Raw genomic sequence first — 9,241 nt, forward strand, 5'->3', positions numbered from 1 at the left:
CTTATTGTACCCTTAGGTACGAAAGTAACCCCCTTGGCTTCGTACCACTCCAGGACAACATTTGAATAGTGGTACGAAGCTAGATCCGGCCAGAAGATCGTAGGGCTCTCGTGTTGCTTCAACAGAGGAATCAGATGCTTCTGTTGACACTCCTTAAGGTAGATCTCCCCGTTTACAGTCCCGGTAGTCACGAACGGAGCACTCCATTTGTCACATGAGCAGCCAAATCATGTCTATATTGTCAAACTTTGAAAGTTTCTGCTTTTTTGCTTCAAACTTGTGAGGGGTGGTGAAGAAAAGTAGCCCCGCCTTGACATAAGTCTCATCATCCATGATAAGACAATGAGGCTTCCTCAGCATCTGGGAGTATAGTTTCCGGGCCCGTGAGTTTCCCACCGTATTTTCCAATTCGTCACGGCTTGGAAACAGCAACTTTTTTAAGTGTGCAGCCACGGGTTTTCACGTACCTATAAAAATAATTTTTTCACCGCTCGCCGGACAAGTATAAAACAGAACCGGTGTTCGTTCTTTTGTATGTAAAGAATAGTGTGCAAATCTAATAATGACGTAGTTTTTTTTTCTATTATCCACGAAAATGTAAACAATCGTATCTGAACTTATCAAGAGACGATCTTGGCCTTAATGATGTTGTTTCATAACTTGGTAATTTCAATATAAACAGAAAAATGGGAACTATTTCCTAATGTCGAACTGAAAAGCAATAAGTGAAGTTACTGAACGCCCGAAAGCTAAAATTCAGCACTTTATTAACACGAGGTAGTGAAGTTAATGGCAAGGTAGCGAAACGCGACAGCAATTAGTATCAAGTATAAAAATTCTTAATTTGAATTCTGGTGGGTTCAACTCAAAATCTACGGATCTGACCCCATGCAACAAAACAAAAGTCGGACAAAACCAAAAATGTTACCCAATCTGGCTAAAAATTACATGTTAAGGTAATTTTGGGGTGCTGAGCTTATTTTTAATGTCAAAAGTTATAAAGGATAAGATAAATTTTCCCAAACAGTGTTATCGAACCTTTCTTAGCTTAGCCACCAGACGAAACATCATTGCTCTCGTTAATCCGTCGACGAATCGGTGCCAATAACCGCGTTTTTCAGCTTTCAATAAGTTTTTCATTTGCCTTTCTAATATTCTTCTCGACCTTTTCGCCTACAATTATTAACACTCTCTGCCCACCACAGAGTGGGAGACCGTCCACTGTTGTTCGCGCCGGGTACTTATTTCATCTGACCTTTAATCGCAGTGTCGAGAATCAAGCCAGTCGAAACCTTGTGCGCTTCCACCGGAGGAATTTCTTGTTTTGGTTGGATTGTTTCGAATATAGTGAACGCGTAGGTCACACTAATGGAGGTGGAGTATTTCAATAAGTCTAACGCGTTTGGTTGCGGTGTTGGAGTAGAAATTAGTGTCATTTCTCCACCGTATTTAAGATTGTCGCGAGGATCATGCAATAAGATAGATCGGTTAGCATCATGAATACAAACCCATTGCATACCGTGGGAGTACGAAGTCTTCTAGAACCAGCTAAGCTGCGATGTACGTGGAAACAATGTCAATAAGTTTGTCTGCAATTCGGACTTGACGAGCGACAACTTCAATACCTGGTACCGAGTAAAGGTTAATTATATGACTGAAATATAGGACCACTTGGGGGCTTTCGATGTTACATGTGGAAATTTCTGGTAGTTTCTAAGATTTCCGAGACCAGAAGCCACTAACTTCGGGTTTGTAACAGCTCCATCGAGGGATTCTCTCAGGCCTTTACGGGGAAGCTTAGAATAGAAAATAATTTTTCTTTTTTGAAAATTTATAGGCACATTAGACGATGTTTCCTCAATGGAATTTTCAGACTCTCGCTCGGGATACGTAGAGAGTTCATGCAGACTCTCTCCACAGTAGAAAATTTTTCAAGATTCTCTACGCATTTTCTACATCTTATTTTATTTCTACGATGGGTAGCTGTATGGCCCAATCGTTTGCAATGACGGCATGCTCCGCGGCACAAAAAGGAACAGGTAGACGAGCCCCGTTCAAAAGAACAAAGTTTGGAACAAAGAGCAGATCCGGCGGAAGGCTCAAAATGAGGCTGATTGAAAATAAGTTGCTTTCTTATGATACTCCTCGATTGCTGAACGCAATTACTTGCAGACCAAAATTTTCATTGAGTGCAGCAAAGGTTTCTAGAAGCAGCCAATCTCATACTTTGGCCTCTATCGGAGACTACACCATTAATTGCTACTTCTCAGGCGGTTACGTATACAATATACTTCGTCGTACACGGATGAGTGTTGTTTAGTTAGATCATGCGATATATCGATCGTGTTAAATGGCTTAACTTCGGTCCGGAAGTAAAGCATCCAGGGACTGGGTGTATTAGATGAATATAATTTCTATCGAAAAAGATACTTATCGAAGAAATAGCTGGAGACAGAAGGGATGTCGGCTAAACACTGTAAACACTGCTTCAGTACCCGCGAAAAGAAGGCTTTATCAGAGGGAACGTAAAATTAATGAAATTTAGAAGAATGGAATACTTGGTATTTAGATGTGGAAGTTGTTATCAGGAAAATTTTCAATGTCACTTACACAGGTCATGTTTGTACTTTCGTCACTCCGAATTTTACTACCCACTCGGGGAAAAAGTGTGGGGAAAAAGTGCCGGCCCTGGATGAGTCACAAAATTCTCCGTCCTCACAAATAGCGTGAGAATAATTTTCCGGTTAAAATTTATTTGACTGTTTCCTTGTCACCGGAGAAGGTGATAATATTTTAATTTTGTGGAAATCAATTAAAGCGTCAAAATATATACTTAATTTTAAAGAAAAGTGTCTAAGAAGGACGATAGACTTGTTTTTTCGTGTTTTGGAGTAGCGACAGTAAGGCAGCGAGCGCAAAAAGGATACCGTGATAAGCTCATTCTCCGGTGGTTTTATTTATCCAGAGAAATAACAAGTTGTATTTATCCGGAGAAGTTGTGTGAGTGACAATAACTTTTCGTGCGAAAATATTTTTAATCACAAACGACGACAATGAATGCGGTTCGTTTACGCCACGACCGGCATCAACGCTTTCGTGTGCGGGCCTCACCCTTTGACTATGCAGAGAAAAGTGTACAAAGCGACAGAACAAACTTTACTACGCCGCACTCTCACCGAGTAGAAATATTCTACTTATAAATTTTATTCTTTTGTTCTGACGAAGAATGATCCTAACGCTTGGAATTAAAGTTATATTGAGGCGAAAACCGTTTGTTTACGAATGAATCCACTATATCATCGCGTAACATCGAAGCACCATATATGCATATTAGCTGCAATCCTGAAATAAGAAACAATTTCTACAAAACTTGCCCAAATTTACTAATTTTGCACTATATGAAATAACACAGAACCATGAGAAGCTACCAAAAAACTTTGTTCTCGGCAAATGTTGAGCATAAAATTTGCTATAAATAGCAATAGACTAAACATTTATTCAATGAATGGTAACTCATAAAGATGGAATAATGTTTTTCATTGCAAATTTACTCTGGCTATCACAAAACAAACAAAAATCCACAAAAAGAGATACAGTTATCAGATCTCTTCTAAAATATAGCAACACGTGTAAAGAATTAGAAATCGTGAAATATGAGGGAATGAGACGATTCTGATCATACATTATGATTTTATTGCGAATGTTTCATAGTTCCTGCACTGATAGAATATATTCGTAAATCGCTGCGAATTAGATTCGTATATAATTTTCATAAAATATACGATTTTTTTCGTACATTTGATGAATCATTCGTAGGTCAATTGAAACACTGTTATTTTTTATTACGAGTTTTTCGTGAAAACCACAAAACGACTTTCGTTGGCTTATTACGAAGCGGCTTCATTAGGCAAACGAATTGTTCACTGCTATATAAGAAAGTCTTCGTAATATTTACGAGCATCATTCGTCAAACCGTCAACGTCAAAAGAGAGGTAGAATATGGGTCAATAATTGTTGTTCATCACGACGATCTCGGTCTGACTATTTAGTAACCATATCCGTGTCCTCCGGTTTCAGGAAGATTTCCTGAACCTCTTTCGCTTCCAGTTGATCCTTAATTCGGAGCAGTACGGATCCAGTTGAGCTATCGCGAACTGCTCGTTGGTTTTGTATGAAGAAGTTTGAGTTTTTCTCTGCTGGAGCAATGTAAAAATAATATGCTATTAAATACGAAAACTTTTCTAAGATGAACGAAATGAATTCGTGCGACCAACAAAATCGTTCGTAATATACACAAACGTTTATTAAAATAAACAAAACATTTCGTTTCATTCACGAAAAATAATGTCGTTATCAACGATAACATTCGTGCAGTGTACACTAAATAAGTAAAATTAACGAAAACTTTCGTTCATCAAGCGGCCATTTCTTTACACCAAAATCTTTCTAGTCCTCAATAATGACGAACAGGTTGAAATAAAATCAATGTTACCAGATCGATCCCTTTAATTAAAAAAAAATCGGTACTGTCAAACATCGATCCTAAAAGATCGAATGCGACCAACGAAATCGTTCGTAATATTCACAACCGTTTATTAAAATAAACGAAACATTTCGTTTCATTCCTGAAGAATAACATCGTTTTCAACAATAACATTCGTGCAACGTACACTAAATATGTAAAATTTACGAAAACTTTCGTTCATCAAGCGGCCATTACTTCACACAACAAACTTTCTAGTCCTCTATAGCGGCGAGCAGGTGGAAATAAAATCGATTTTGCCAGATCGATCCTTTTAGTTTAAAAAATCGTTGTTGTCATAAATCGATCCTAAAAGATCGATTGAAAAAAAATAATATTCCAATGAATACGAAAACTTTTCTAAAATGAACGAAATGAATTCGTGTGACCAACTAAATGATGATGATGACGGTCGGTAATATACATAAACGAAACTATTCGCTTCATTCACGAAAAATAATGTCGCTATCAACGATAACATTCGTTCAAAGTACACTAAATAAGTAGCATTTACGAAAACTTTTGTTCATCAAACGACCATACCACAATAAAATCGATTTGGCCAGATCGATTTTTTTAAATTAAAAAAAATCGGTGTTGTCAAACATCGATCCCAAAAGATCGAATGAAAAAAATAATAAGCTAATAAATACGAAAACTTTTCTATGATGAACGAAATGAGTTCGTGAAACCAACGAAATAGGTCGTAATATACACAAACGTTTATTAAAATAAACAGAACATTTCGTTTCATTCACGAAAAATAATGTCGATATCAACAATAACATTCGTGCATTGTATACCAAATATGTAAAATTTACGAAAGCTTTCGTTCACCAAGCGGCCATTCGTGTTTATGAAATGAACGAAACCTACTATTTACAATGCACGAAAATAGTTCGTTGCAAAAAACGACGAATGAATTCGTGCATTGCATAATCGAATTCATTATATTTACGAATTTATATTATCAGTGTGCTGATCCACTGTTACCCTCTCTCCCCTACAGCAGCAAAACAAAAATGTATTCTACTACTGTACGGGAAAATGTATTCGGTTTGGCTACCGTTCTGGCAAGAGCTGTTGTGATGCGTCGCTGTAGCGGGCTGTACGGCTTGTGCAAATGTAAATGTACCGAAAAAAATGTAGTTTACCGGTACCATTGGCATCCCTGCATATGAGCGATAAATGCAATGCCTGGTTTTAATTAAGCAACAAATTGAACGGCGGTGAATAGCTTTTTTAAATTTTAAAGCAAAATTGTTCGAAATTATATAACAAAACGCTCTACTGGGGATGTGTTTATTTCAGTTCCAGTTATACTTTGAAACTCCTATATAAAATAAAACGCTTCTGAATATTCACTAAGTTCGGTTATTCAGTTTCAAACTGATGAGACAAAGTCGAAACGCCAATTACAAAACTAATTTTATAAAATTTCATATTTCGTCGCAGAACTGAATATTTCCTTTGGTGAGGATTCCTCATGACATTTCTCAATATGGAGGTGCTCGTTTTGAACATATTTCTTTACATACCAGCCGGTTTGCTGTGAGATCGGAAAATGTGTCCAATCGGTTTGCGATACTGCCTGGGATTAGCTATTACTGACATGTTCCAGTAACTAACTACACCGTTCGATCATGTTTTCGAGAACGCTCTGGGTGTGAGTTCTAAACTGAAAAATATATAATGTAATTGTTTGCAACAAGCTACTTTCAGTTCAGCTTTGAATCCATCACGAAGAACAGGCGACCAATATGATGGCGGTGGTGAGCCGAATTTTCCTTTTGCTGTTTTGTGTTCAAACAGCCAGTACCATTGAGATCATGTATGATTACTTTGAACAACTGAATGGGACTAACGTTTTGGAAAGTAACGCTCGAGTTAAGAAGATTAACCGCACAACATGGGTGCTGGATGGTACTTTAACCTTTAAAATACCTCTGGACGATTCATTCAAGGTAACCCAGTCGATTGGACAAGTTTAAGTACCCATTTATCCCATCAATCCTTTTCAGATTAGTGCGGATTTATTTCATAGCCCAAAAGGAAACCAGCAATTTAATCACTACCCGATGAAACTTCCACCGACCGGAATATGTCAATTTTTGAGGCACGTGTGGCCGGAGTATGCAAAGTACTACAGCGGGATGATACATAATTTTCCTGGTAGCGATGAATGTCCTGCGACAGCTAGGGTAGTGCGTTTAATCAATCATATAATATCGAGTGAAATGGTTTCCCCCTTTATTCAAACAGGGCTGTGGAAAGTATACATCAATGTACAATCGGACGCAGGTGAGGGGTTTTGTATTATGATATTGACAAGAGTGTATAACGATGGTTTTTTCGGATGAGCAAATTATTAAAAAAAAATCTTGCGTGGACCAATTCCGTCATGTTAGGCAGGAAAACAATAACATTAAACTTCAAAATTACCTCGTTTCCTGCCTATCCAAACGATTGCTGCTTTTTGAACGATTGCGGTTTTCGTTTAAGTTGGAAGCCTTATTGAGAATATCGAAAACACTAACAATTCTACAATTTCAAAAATTCCTCTACCGTATTTTAAAAAGTTTCAAAAATTATCCACATCTTGATTCAAAATTATTAAGTTCAATTCAGGTCTTTGAGATGATTTTTTTCGCCATTATTATTGTTTAGGAATTCAGACCGGCAATAATGTTTATAAATTTTATCGGGTCTTATCTAATTAAGAAGTAAATTTAGTTCTAAAAACTGAGTTGTCTGAGGGTAGATAAAGAAGGAATCAATTAAAAAGTGTTATACTACAATTATATACCATTCTATATCTTTCCGATTCTTCACTCCCGACGGAATAATGAACCTTACTGATAAAGCCTCTAGCTCTTTGCAGCACCGGGCTAGCAACAATAACATATCGTTGAGTTTTAGCTCCCTGTACATAAATTCATCTACGTATTCAGCACCAGAAATACTCAATTGTATAACTGCGTGGCGGTTACATATTAAATGATATGGGGTTCCGTTATCGGATTCACAAAGATCACACGAATAATACTCAGCACACCGAATAGTAGCCATTTAATATTGAGTTTGAAGTGTCCAGTCAGCATAGGGGTTCACAGCCGTCTCTATTAGGGGATCTTAAATACTTTCAGTTATCTAAAGTCTTAACAGTTTGATTTTTGGCCGAATTTGCAACTGGTTTCTCCATAGGGGGTATAGCCAGTTTAAAGCCGACTGAGCGATAGCGAAGTCGGACAGTGCAACAGAAAGTGATGTGGCGTAGCCACATTAGTCAACCGCACACTGACCAATGTGGCTACGCAACATCGCTTTTAGGTGTACTGTCCGACGCCGCTGAATTTCCGTTTCCAACGCCACAAATGCTCTTCAGGTGCAAACTGATGCATATAGGGCGCAGTTGTCAGCTCGAGCGGTGGAATCTCGTGATAAACCGGACAAAATAGTAAGAAATATTTCGGAAATCATCAATCGAGGTAAATATATATTAAGATGTTCCGTTAACAAATTGAATCAATTGAATTAGTAATTATATCATGCATGGTGGAAGTCAATTTGGCATAACGTCATTGGTAAATAGTAGCTCATAAAGGTTATGTGGGGAAGCTAGTGCGATGCGGTTTTACCACAATTACCGAGGTCGAGGAACCGAAGCGGAGGTCTCTCCTCAGCAAACCTGTGATGCATTGGTATACTTGATTTACTGAAACGTAGGGGTTGATTCCTTCTTTAACCGTTATGTGTCCAACAAAAAAAAACACCTTTAACAGGTCAACGAGGGTACCCGGGTACCCATAACTATGGCTTCCTTTAACCGATTTGGACACTTTTAGATGTTTTGGATTTAGGAACTCGTCCACTTTTTGATTATGTAAAATTGAACTGGATGAATATATCTGGTTCTTGGTAATCCGAATTTTCCGGAGTAATGTTCCAGTACTAGAATATGATTTGTAAATTTTAATATTGCCCTAGGAATATGTGTATTAAAACTCTTCAAATTGTCTCGGAAGTCTGTTATTTATTGTTACGGGACTCTATGGCAATTTGAAAAATAGAATTGGAATGCCACTCACGGCCCCACGTGAACCTGCTCCGGAATGTCCGTTCCGGGGTCAAATACAAAATGGTTCCAAAACCACTAGATACAGCCTACTGATGCAATTTCAAAAATTTTGAAACCCATATTGCGAGTATTCCATTGAAATTCACATATAGTATCCCAGCACTGGAACATGCTTCCGGAAATCCGGATTCCCGGAAACCAAATGAGATAATCCGGTTCATTTTTACCAAGTCTAAAAGTGGATGAGTTCATGAATCCAAAACACCCAAAAGTATCAAAATCGGTTGGAAATTACCTTAGTTGTTGGCATTTCAGTTTTGTGGGTACCCGGGTACCCACGTCGGCTTGTTACGTAATAAAAAAAAATTCAGGAGCCCCTCCTCACTCCTCCCCTTACTATATCAACAATATGATTAACGCAAAAGCTTGACTTAGTGAAGTTCTAAGATGTCACAAAATTTCAATTTTCAGCTATGGATAAAACATGGGAATTTCATTAATTGAAACCTAAAAAGGTACCCGAGTACCGCGTCGGTTACATAACGGTTAAATATGAGCAGTTCTTTGAGTTTGTATACCAAATAGCCCTCACAATCAAACTGGGTGATCCACTCATTTGCCCGGTTTACTCACACTTAGGG

Source organism: Topomyia yanbarensis, chromosome 3 (assembly GCF_030247195.1).
Source record: "Topomyia yanbarensis strain Yona2022 chromosome 3, ASM3024719v1, whole genome shotgun sequence".
Lineage (NCBI taxonomy): Eukaryota > Metazoa > Arthropoda > Insecta > Diptera > Culicidae > Topomyia > Topomyia yanbarensis.